Genomic DNA, 12,482 nt, shown 5'->3' on the forward strand with positions numbered 1-12,482 from the left:
TGCTTCCAGCAGTACTGTTTAAAAATATTCTAATTCACCTTTTTGTATTATAAAAATAGCAATTCTAAGTTTATTGCCATATTGGTGGGATTTGTTCTATGTAGACAATGTTGCAATCAGTTTGAATACATATGCATAGGTTGTGCTGTCATTTTTTACACTGTGAGGTACATTTGAATATAAGTGAAGACAGGTGTTATACTGCGAACCCGTTCACAATGTGCACAGATTACATGGAGAGTAAATGGACAAAGTAAACATACACGTTGCTTCGGGTATGTATGCATGGTTCGAATCATTTGATGATACTCTAAGGTATAATCTAAACACCGTTTGTGGTTTACAATTGGGTACAGTGCACAGTGTTAGTAGTTAGTGACTAGATGCTGTTAAAGGGATTATTTATTGCTCGTTCTTACAAAATAAACGTGGAGAGTGGCGGTTCTTTACAAGAGATATTTTATAAATGTGTGAGAGATAAAAAATAAAATAAAAATTCTTAGTACATTTTCTGTACCATTTTCTCACAATAGTAAACTAACTGTGATTATAAGTAATGATAATGGTTATGTTGTGTCTATGTGCTGAATATACGTAGACCTTTAAGTGAGCCGTGTCTTACCGGTGCTGAACACTGCTACCCATTTCATACACCCGCAATTTTTTTCATCCCACTTAAAGCCCTCAATATACGTATTAAAGGAACAGTAAAATAAAAGTTTATGAATTACACCTCTGTTTACTCTCCTCATCTCCCACCCCCATTTTGTGCACAAAGCAGTAGTTTTTTATAAAAATTAAGTATTAGAGCTTTATCTAGTATGAAACTAGCACTAATACCCTTATTGGCATGTTCGTGGGAGCTGTAGTTTAAAGAGAAGGTCGTAATCAGTTTCAATGGTACAAAAGTGACATGACATATGTTTGAAAGATTACATGGTTTTAGGAATAAGCTCTCCCTCTGTGGTTCCTCGGGCCCGCAGTTGTACCTCTGTAAGTCAACAATGGAAATATACTGCAGGTCTCTCTCTGCGAGATACCCCCTTCACGCTCCCTCTCCCCACATCACCGCCCTGCAGCTATCCCTTTGCAAGTTGACGTCCCGCAACTCTCACTATACTAGTCGGCCCGCAGCTGTTCCTCTGTGAGCCAGCCCACACCTCTCCCTCTTTGAGCCGATGGGCTGCAGCTGTCCCTCTACGAGCCAGCAAGTTGGCTTGCAGCTCTTCCTCTTTGAGCCAGCCTGCCGGCTCGCAACTCTCACTCTATGAACCACCGGTCAGCTCGCAGCTCTTCATCTGCGAGCCGTCGGGCCCGCAGTTGTACCTCTGCAAGCCTACACTTCAAATATGCCACAGCTCTCTCTCTGCGAGCTACACCATTCACACTCCCTCTCCCCACATCACCGTCCTGCACCTATACCTTTGAAAGCCGACGGCCCGCACTTTTCCCTATAGCAGTCAGCCTGCAGCTGTTCCTCTGTGAGCCGGCCCACAGCTCTCCCTCTGTGAACCGACATGCCGCAGCTCTCCCTCTACGAGCCAGCCATTTGGCTTGTGGGTCTTCCTGTACGAGCCAGCCGCCGGCTCGCACCTCTCCCTCTAAGAGTCAGCCCGCTGGCTTGCAACTCTCCCTCTGCAAACCTCCGGTCTGCTCGCAGCTCTTCATCTGCGATCCGTCGGGTTAGCAGTTGCACCTGTGAAGCCAATACTGGAAACATACCGTAGCTCTCTCTCAGCGAGATACCCCCTCATGCTCCCTCTCCCTACATCACCGTCCTGCAGCTATCCCTTTGCATGCGACAGCCCTGTAGTTTTGTAAATCAGATACAGTGTTGATTTGTGTTGAGAAGTAAATTTGGCAGAGGTAAAGAAAATATCGCATGTTTCTAAATTATGCTTGGTCTCAAAAATATTGGTGAAAGGAAGGGGGTATTTATGTGTTATTAATTTAAGGCAGATAAAAGAAAAAACAGATATATTATGTGTACAGCTTGTGGGCTGATTTTTCTGACAAAGAGGTATATATGAATATAAGCTAAGGGAGGTGTTGTACTGCAAGCATGTTTACAATGTGCAGACATTACATGGAGAGGAAATACAGAAAGTAAATATGTACCTTGCTTTGTATATGTATGCATGGTTTGAATAATTTGATCATACTGTTGGATATAATGTACAATGCCCCGTGATGCGGGGCAAGAGAGATTGAAGGAGGTATTTCAGAGAAAGAGCTGTGCTATATTCTCAGTATTAGCTTGGAGACGGATAGCTGCGGGCTGGTGAGGTGTTGTGTTGCAGAGGTCGAGCTGCGGGCCCCACAGTTTGCAGAGGGAGAGCTGCGAGACGTTGTCTTGCATAGGGATGCTGCAGGCTGTTGATGCAAGGTGAGGGAGGGTGAAGGCAGTATATCATTGAGGGAGAGCTTCGTTATATTCGCAGTGTTGGCTATTAGAGGTAGAGTTACGGACTCATCGGCTTATACAGATAAACCTGTGGACGCGATGGCTCGCAGATGGAGAGCTGCGAGCTGACCGGTGATTCGCAGGGAGAGAGTTGAGAGCTGGCGGGCTGCCTCATAGAGCAGGGGTACTCACAAACTTTCTCTTGGGGCCAAATTTACAGTGTGGTTTGTGGGCGAGGGCCGCACCGGCGGGTGCGGGGTCAATGGGGGAGGGGGCGGGCTACAACAAAAAAAACTGTGACCATTAGGTTGAATACAGGCCCCTGCAGCGGAGGTCTTTGTCCACTGAGCCACCAGACTTGGCATACACAAATCTTTATCTCTCCCTCGCTCTCTCTCTATCTCTATCTATTTCTCCCTTCCTCTGTCTCCCTCCCTCTCTATCTCTCTCTGTCTCCCTCTCTCTCTCTGTTTCCCTCTCTCTCTCTGTCTCCCTCTCTCTCTGTCTCCGTCTGTCTCACTCACTCTGTCTGTCTCCCTCCCTCTCTCTCCCTCTGTCTCCCTCCCTCTCTCTCTCTCTCTCTCTCTCTCTCTCTCTCTCTCTCTCTCTGTCTGTCTCCATCTGTCTCCCTCTGTCTGTCTACCTCCCTCTGTCTCCCTCCCTTGTCTCCCTCTATCTGTCTCTCTCCCTCTGTCTCCTTCCCTCTGTCACCCTCCTCCCTCTGTCACCCTCCTCCCTCTGTCTCCCTCCCTCCCTCTGTCTGTCCCACTCCCTCCCTCTGTCTGTCTCCCTCTGTCTGTCTCCCTTTGTCTTCCTCTCTCTGTCTCCTTCTGTCTCCCTCCCTCTGCCTTTCTCTCTTTCTGTCTCCCTCTGTCTCTCTCTCTCTCCTTCTCCCTCTCTCTCTCTGTCTCCCTCTGTCACCCCCTGACTCCCTCCCTCTGTCTCCCTTTGCCTCCCTCTGTCTCCCTCTGCCTCCCTCTCTCTCTCTATCTTCCTCTCTCTCTCTCCCTCTCTTTCTGTCTCTCCCCTCTCCCTCTGGCTCCCTCCCTTTCCCTCCCTCTCAGTCTCCCTCCATCTCCCTCTCCCTATCTGCCTCTCTGTCTCCCTCCCTTGTCTCCCTCTATCTGTCTCTCTCCCTCTGTCTCCTTCCCTCTGTCACCCTCCTCCCTCTGTCACCCTCCTCCATCTGTCTCCCTCCCTCCCTCTGTCTGTCCCACTCCCTCCCTGTGTCTGTCTCCCTCTGTCTGTCTCCCTTTGTCTTCCTCTCTCTGTCTCCTTCTGTCTCCCTCCCTCTGCCTTTCTCTCTTTCTGTCTCCCTCTGTCTCTCTCTCTCTCCTTCTCCCTCTCTCTCTCTGTCTCCCTCTGTCACCCCCTGACTCCCTCCCTCTATCTCCCCCTGACTCCCTCCCTCTGTCTCCCTTTGCCTCCCTCTGTCTCCCTCTGCCTCCCTCTCTCTCTCTATCTTCCTCTCTCTCTCTTCCTCTCTTTCTGTCTCTCCCCTCTCCCTCTGGCTCCCTCCCTTTCCCTCCCTCTCAGTCTCCCTCCATCTCCCTCTCCCTATCTGCCTCTCTGTCTCCCTCTTTGCTCCTCTGTCTGTCTCCCTCCCTCTTTGCTCCTCTGTCTGTCTTCCTCTGTCTCCCTCTCTCTGGCTCCTTCTGTCTCTGTCCCTCTTTCTACTTCTATCTGTCTTCCTCTCTCTCTCTCTCTCCCTCTCTCTCCCTCTCTCTCCCTCTCTTTCTGTCTCCCTCACTCTATGTCTCCCTCTGTATGTCTCCCTCTCCCTCCCTTTGTCTCCCCCGGACTCCCTCATACTGTCTCCCGCTGCCTCCCTCAGTCTCCCTCACTCTCTGTCTCCCTCTCTCTGTCTGCCTCTGTTTCCCTCTCTCTCTGTCTCCTTCCTTCCCTCTCCCTCCATACCCTCCCTCTGTCTGTTTCCCTCTGTCTGTGTCCCTCCCTCTGTATCCCTCCCTCTTACCCCCTCCCTCTGTCTCCCTCCATCTGTCTCCCTACCTCTGTCTGTCTCCCTCTCTCTGTCACCCTCTTCCCTCTGTCTTTCTCCCTATGTCTCCCTCCCTCTGTCTATTCCCCTCTGTTTTCTCCCTCTGTCTGTCTCCCTCTGTCTGTCTCCCTCTGTCTGTTGCCATCTGTCTCCCTCTCTGTCTCCCTCTGTCTCCCTTCCTCTGTCTCTCCCTCTATCTCCCTCAGTCTGTCTCCATCTCCGTCTCCCACTCTCTCCCTCTCTCTGTCTCCCTTCCTCTCTATCCCTCTCTCTCTGTCTCCCTCTGTCTCCCTCTGTCTACCTCCCTCTGTCTCCCTCCCTCTGTCGTCCTCCCTTCATCTCCCTTTCCCTCTGTCTGTCACCCTCTGTCACCTCACCCCAGCTTCCCTGGCACACACACAAAAGCACCTTTAAAAGACCATTTACTTGTTAATGAGGCTTTGTTGTGAATCACCCGGCCCCCATACAGCAGAGTGCCGTTGCAGCGGTGTTTGCTGACACTCTTTAATTTTTTTTTAACTCAGGTACAATGTCTGCAAGGTCCACGGGCTACCAAGGAAGGCTTGCCGGAATGCTGGCGGCCCGCGGGCCGCACTATGAGTACGCGTGTCATAGAGGAAGAGCTGCAAGCCGGCTGGCTGGCTCATAGATGGAGGGATGCCTCTGCAAGCCAACACCGGAAATATACAGCAGTTCTCTCTCTACGAGCCAGCCGGTCAGCTCAGAGATCTCACTTTGTGAGCCAGCCATCGACCGACAGCCCACAGCTCTCTCTCTGCGAGCCAGGCCATCAGTTCACAGCTCTGCCTCTGCAAGGGAGCCCGTCCGTTCACAGCTGTTCCTCTGCCAGCCCTTGGGCACACAGCTGTAACTCTCCAAGCAACACTGAAAGTATACCGCAGCTCTACCTCTGCCAGATACCCCCTTCACCCATGTTATCACCACATCACCAGTTTGCAGTGGCCCACAGCTGCTGCTGTGCGTTCTAGCCCGCAACTTTCCCTCTGCGAATTGGCACGCAGCTGTTCCTCTGCAAGCCAAATGCTTGCAGCTCTCTCTCTAGAAGCCATCAGGTCTGCGGTTCCACCTCTCAAGCCAACACTGGAAATATACTGCAGCTTTTCCTCTGCTAGATACTCCCTTCACCTTCTCTCACCCAACATCACCGGTCACAGGTATCCTTTTGCAAGCAGACGGCCCGCGGCTCTCTGCATGCAAGTCTGCCCGTGGCTGTCCCTATGCGAGCTAGCCCGCAGCTCTTCCTTTGCGAGACAGTCCGTTGGCTTGCAGCTCCTACTCTGTGAGCCATTCGGCCTGCAGTTGTACCTCTGCAAGCCAACAATGGAAATATACCGCAGCTCTCTCTCTGCGAGATACCCCCTTCACGCTCCCTCTCCACACATCACCGTCCCAAAACTATCCTTTTGCAAGCCAATGGCCCACAGATTTCCCTATAGCAGTTGGCCCGCAGCTGTTCCTCTGCGAGGCAGCCCGTCTGCTCACAGCTCTCCCTCTATGAGCCAGCCAGTTGGCTCGCAGGTCTTCCTGTACGAGCCAGCCGCCGGCTCGCAACTTTTCCTCTGCGACCCACCGCTCGGCTCACAGCTCTTCGAGGGTGAGCCATCGGGCCCACAGTTGTAGCTCTGCAAGCCAATACTGGAAATATACTGCAGCTCTCCCTCTGGGAGATACCCCCTTCACGCTCCCTCTATCCACATCACTGTCCCGCACCTATCCTTTTGCAAGCTGACGGCCCGCACCTTTCCCTATAGCAGTCAGCCCGCAACTATTCCTCTGTGAGCTGGCCCACAGCTCTCCCTCTGCAAGTAAGCCAGTCGGCTTGTAGCCCTTACTGTATGAGCCAGCCCGCTGGTTCGCAACTCTTCCTCTGTGAATCACCAGTCAACTCGCAGCTCTTCATCAGTGAGCCATCGGGCCGGCAGCTGTACCTCTGCAAGCCAACACTGGAAATTTACCGCAGCTCTACCTCTGCCAGATACCCCTTTCACCCTAGTTCGCACCATATCACTGGCCTGCAGCAGCCTGCAGCTGTTGCTGTTGGAGGCACCCCACAGCGTTTTGTTTGCAAATTGCTACGCAACTGTTCCTCTGCAAGCCAAAGACTCGCAGTTCTCCCACTAGAAGCCATCGGGCCCACAGTTCTACCTCTGCAAGCCAACACTGGAAATATACTGCAGCTTTCCCTCTGTCAGATACCCCCTTCACCCTCCCTTGCCCCACATCAACGTTTACAGGTATCCTTTTGCAAGCCAACGGTCCACAGCTCTCCCTATGCGACTCGGCCCGTAGCTGTCCCTCTGCGAACCTACCCTCACCTCTCTATCTGCGAGACGGTATGCAGCTGTCCCTCTAAGAGCCGATGGCATGCAGCTTTCCCTCTACGAGCCATCCGTGGGGGGGGGTAAGTCTCAATTACGCTGTGTGCTATTTTTATACTAGATAAAGCACTGTTTGTTTATTTTTATAAACACTACTCTCAGGGGTACAAACTGTTGGTTACAGTGCTAAAGCACACGTAAATGTAAATTAACATAATTACAAGGTTTTCTGCTAGTGTTAAAGCTCCGTACACGACTGGGCTGACACATTACCAAAATGGGAATGACACCTTACTTAATCTCTCCCCCCTCTCCAACCCCATGTCAGTCATTTTTGTTGCTCTCTAACAGTTGATCTGTTTTTGGTTATGTACATCCTCAATGAAATGTAAGCCTGTACCATATCTTTGTTAATAGGGAACAGTGTTATGCTTGCTAAGTTACCGATAAAAGTGTTAAGCTAATAAGGGTAACGTTTACATGTTCCATTTAGTTGAGAATATCACTTTAAGGATACAGATAACAATTTTTCCAAATAGTAACTACAAAGTTATTTCTAGTGGGTTGCAGAGGAAGTGCTGTGGGACAGTGGGGTGCATGGGATGGTGGGGTGGGGTGGGGTGGGGGAAGGAGGGGAAAAGTAAGAGGAAGTGGAGGCACATTTAAAATGGGAAAGTGAATCTAAATAATTCAGTAAATACATGCTGTATGTCCGGTGACACTAATTGCCACCCTATTGTTCCCCTATTCGGCTCCACTACCATGCAGCATTACCTCTGCAAGCCACCAGTGGAACTTATCTAATTATATGTGATTACTTTGACATATTGAACAGATATAGCAAATCATTGAAACTTTTTTCTTTCTCAGAAAATTATTTTGATTGAATTAAAAGTTAAAAATGCCAAGAAGAACTGAAAAAAAAAGTAAAAACAAAGAGGCAATCTACTTAAAGAAAAGTCAAAATGTGGATTACAAGTAAATGAGAGTACTACAAAAATACTTTCTTCTGGTAAAAACACCAGTCAATTTTTGAAAAAATTATTACGTACATTTATTGAAAATAACATCACACAAACGAAAAAGTAGAAATTTTCAAGTAAGGAGAAGCAGACCGACTTCAAATTGCAAGAAAAAATATCATGATAAGGAAAGAGTATTTGTTACCCGTAGACAACAACAGTTTCAAGAAATTCGTCAAAGACTTTTTCGAAATAGAGTAATTCAGAATTTAATAAAAGGATGCCGGAAATATAAAAAGAAAGTGCTGCAATTCAAACAGAAACAGCATATCCAAAGCATAGTGGATACTGCTTTTAAGTCAAAACAAAAAAATATTCATTTTGGTTTTGAAGAGGATGAAACTGTTGGATAAAACAATGAAGATTCTAAAATACAAAAGTAAAAAAAAAGACTTGTGAACAGACCTTCAGTGAAAAATGGAAACATACGTCAAATTCAAATTCAAATTCAGCTTTTTTCGATTGTAAAATACTGAAATCATAAAATCAATTGATACACAATATAATCATGATAAGAAAACTTAAAAATAAGTAACAATCTTTCAAGTTAATTCATAAAAATATTTTGACAATAGCTGTGATCATTATATCACACTTAGGGCCGATTCCGATTTCGGTCGGAAGGGCTCTGAACCATGTTCAGAGCCCTTCCGACCGAATCGGTCAGTCCTGGCTGGATTCCTATCCGATCGAGCCATTCCGATGGGCTCGGTCAGGAAGGAATCCAACTCGGATTTCCGGATTACGGACGACAGGCTCGGAGAACCTGTCCACAGTCCGGAAATCCTCCAGTACTCCCCCGGTCACCTTTGTGCGACCGCGGGAGTACGATGGCAACTTTTGACTGCCTTTTCGTGCCGGTCTGTCCGGCACGAAAAGGCAGTCGGAAGCTGTCTCTGAGGGCCCCCAGCAGGGCCCCCATGGGTGTAAGGCTGCCAGATGGCGGCCTGGGGGCACCTATGGTGCCACTCCGTTGATCCCTGCACCCAGTGGAGGCACCTTGGGGTGCCGGCCACAGGGTGCAGGGATGAACTGCACCCCTGCTTTCATCAATGCAAGCATGCTTTCCAGTCGGAAAGCATGCTTGCATTGTAAGGTATATGAATGTACTAACGGGGCTCTAACTGACGACAGCAGGTCGGTCGGTTACAGCTACTGCCCGATGTCAGACGGGCCTAAGTCTGAATAGGTCCCTTAGTAGTATCATTTATAAATTCATAACATTTAATTGATTGTAAAAACAATATACTTACAAAAATTCCTCATATTATTATGCTCTCCCTGTAACTGACCACTTTTTTTAACAACATCGCAATTTTCCAAATCATATTAGGATTGTCCATAGTTTGCAATGAGATATAAGATAGTCGACATTTTCTTATCCCCATAGTTCTCAACATTGGCAGAATCCAGACTTTTCTAATAAAAGTATAACATTCACAAAATAAAATGACATGTATAGTGGATTGACTCAAGCAATTATCACAAGGGCAGGGTATCATAGTTCGGCTCCAGTTATTCATATCGGGAAAACGAATAAGTCTGTGGACCATTCCAAGCCTGAATCTTGTTAATAGAAATCAGTCATATCCTTCAGGTACTATCACTAAATATGGCTGAATTTTAAAAGCACTTAAATCATTTGATTTTCTAGTACTGTAGGCTTTAGTATTTCATTCGTCAGCCATGACATTTCCAACATTGCCTTCTTTTTTTTAATTCTTTCCTACGTACCGCTTGCATAGAATCAGGATCAGTAAAATACTCCAGATGTCCCAGATTCTTCAGGAATTTTCATACATAACTGACCTAGGGTATCATTAGGACTTTATCAATTTTTAAAATATCCTTTAAAATATCCCTATTTAGCCAGGTTTCTTCTTATGTCCATTCTCGGTACCATAAAAGAACCGGCTCCACCCTAATGAGATCAGACAGATACGTTAAACCCAGGTCAGCATGGCACACATAGGTAGAGGTTGCTCTAGTAACTGGCAATATATATCTAAGACACTTTTTTTCCACAGACTGTAGTGACTGGGTATTTATAATACCCCACACCCCTGATCCATAGGTTACAGTTGTGATACTTTTTGCCTAGTAGATCTGTAAAAGCTCTACCAGGGGTCTTCTCCTTAACTTTTTTGAAAATTGGGCAAGTGCTGAACTAGTTCTAATAAAACTTAATTTTTTAGCTCTAACTGCCTGAACCCATAAGTCATCTTGGTGGAATGGTATTCCAAGATATGAAAAAAGTTTTGTTACTTCAATTTTTTGATCACCTATGAGCATCTCCCGACATTTTTTAATACCCCTACCACATCTCATGACATATGTTTTAAAAGTATTCACCTTAAGTCCTAATTCATTCATAAATTAATTAAAACTATTTAAAACATTTTTTAGACCTACTTGAATTCGTGATAATGAAACCGCATAATCAGCTTATAAAAGTGCTGGAATGGATCGACCATTTATCTTGGGGTAGTCTACCTCTTTCTTAATCAATGATTCCTCTAAATCATTTATATACAGGGTAAAAAGGAATGCGGCAAGGACACATCCTTGCCTGACTCCCCTACATATTGGAATTGGAGTTGTTCATCCACCCTTAATATCAAATCGAACTTTTGTCTGAGCGTTACAATAAAAACGGCGTAAAAAATAAATAATTTCTTGTTCAACGTCAATCTTTTCTAAAACCTCCCAAAGTTTGGCATGTATTACAGAATTAAATGCAGCAGTGAGGTCTACAAAAGCTAAAAACAAACTTCCTTTCTTTAGACTTACATACTTTCCCACCAGTAAAGCTAAATTTAAACTCTGTTTAATAGTGTTCTCTCCTTCACGGAAGCCATTTTGAAGGTCGGAAAGGACATTCTTATCCAGTGCGCAGTCCTTGAGTCTTGCTAAATTTACACGCCCACAAATTTGGTCATAGAGTAGTAATGAAATGGGCCTGTAGCATCTAGGATCCTGGCAATTTCCCTTTTTAAAGATGGGGACAATGATTTACTCTACCCAGGTTGACGAGAAAGGTGCTAAACAACTTGCATTCACTACTTGTGTTACAATTGGTCCCCATAAAGTTACATTTGATTTAAACAAATCACATGGGACACCATCGGGTCCTGGAGCTTTCCCTCCTCACGTACCCGAGATCGCCCTTGTCACTTCCTCCAGGGTAAATGGAGGTAAATTCTTTCTGGGTTACTAATTTGTAGCAGATCATCTAAATTATTATCAGTGTAACCTACCCTCTTGAACACCTCTGTGAAATGCTCGACCAATTGGACCTCTATGATGGCAATCGCGATAACAGGACCCCGCCTTGTTTCAAGTATGGTGCTTTAACTGCCTTCCAAAAGGCACTACTGTCCCTGCTTAAGTCAGCTAGATGAAGAGACTCCCAAGCTTCCTTTTTTAAGCTGGGTTTCCTCTCTTTAATGGCTAGGTTATAATATCTCCTAGCCTTCCTAATGGCATACTGGTTTCTGTGTTAGTATGAAGTGCTTTTTTAAATTTCAGGTGTGCCTTGGTACAGTTCAAGTCAAACCACCCTGTTGATTTTACCTTGCCATGTCTTTGTACAAAGAGGGCCTCTCTCACAGCGCTGGAGATTAATACAAATGACTCATGGATACTACCGGGGGTTGCTAAGTTGTTCAAACATGTTTCAAAAGCAGCTTTGCACTTATTAACCACATATTTTATAATGCTTTAAGGATCAATCATAGACCATTTCAAAGTAAAATCATTAATTCTACCAAGTGCAATTGATTCTAGAGGCCAGCAACAGTTTTTTCCTATACTTGAGCTACTCATCCATCCTTTAATAGTAATACACAGTGGGAAGTGATCACTCAGAGATATAGCACCAATATGGAACAATCTGCTTCTTGGAGCATGGTTATTTGACATAAATATAAAATCTATTGTTAAAAATAATCTCCACCCATTAAAGGTGTAACCCATGAGAGCTGGCTTTGGACACATTTCATTCATGAAACCTAATTCCAGAGTGCACAACATTTCATTATACAACTCCCCCAGTTTTTAGTGATAGAAGTGCGTACAACTGAACCCTTCATTATCATCATGGCCACACATATTAATACCAGCGTTTGAACATAAAACACAGTTAAAATCCCTTCCTAGATGTATCATTGCATCTTTAGCATTTTTATGCCATAGTGATTGTACCTCACTTACTAACTTTTTCAGGCAGAGGGATATTATTATGAAAGTTGATCAGGATGACTGATTGCTTCCTATCAATTTGGATGAAGTTCTACCTTATTAAAATTACCATATTCAATATAAATGTACAAAGACCGCCTTTGGGCCTACCTCCTTTATTTTCAATTGCCCTGGTGTGCAGAGTTTTAAACCCATTGATGTGTAACGGTTCCCTTGCCCATGTCTCCTGCAAACAAAGAATATCATGACTTTGTATATATTCACACCAAATCAAGTTTGTCAACTTTTGACGTAAGCCTTCTATTTTCCAGGACACCAATTTATAAAGAACTTACTGGGTTATTAGTCAAACAATTATTGGACAATTTAGATGGAATGAAGTTGGTGGGAGACTCCAATAACCATGAATGGGAATCTCCCTGGGTGTTGATTCTCTGGCCGGCGTCTTTATCGCTTTATGGTCGGAGTCAGGCCTTAGGCTGGGAACTATCCTGGATTGATGTAACGTCATTTATAAT

The sequence above is a fragment of the Lissotriton helveticus genome, chromosome 1_2, assembly GCF_964261635.1.
Source record: "Lissotriton helveticus chromosome 1_2, aLisHel1.1, whole genome shotgun sequence".
In the NCBI taxonomy this organism is placed as follows: Eukaryota; Metazoa; Chordata; class Amphibia; order Caudata; family Salamandridae; genus Lissotriton; species Lissotriton helveticus.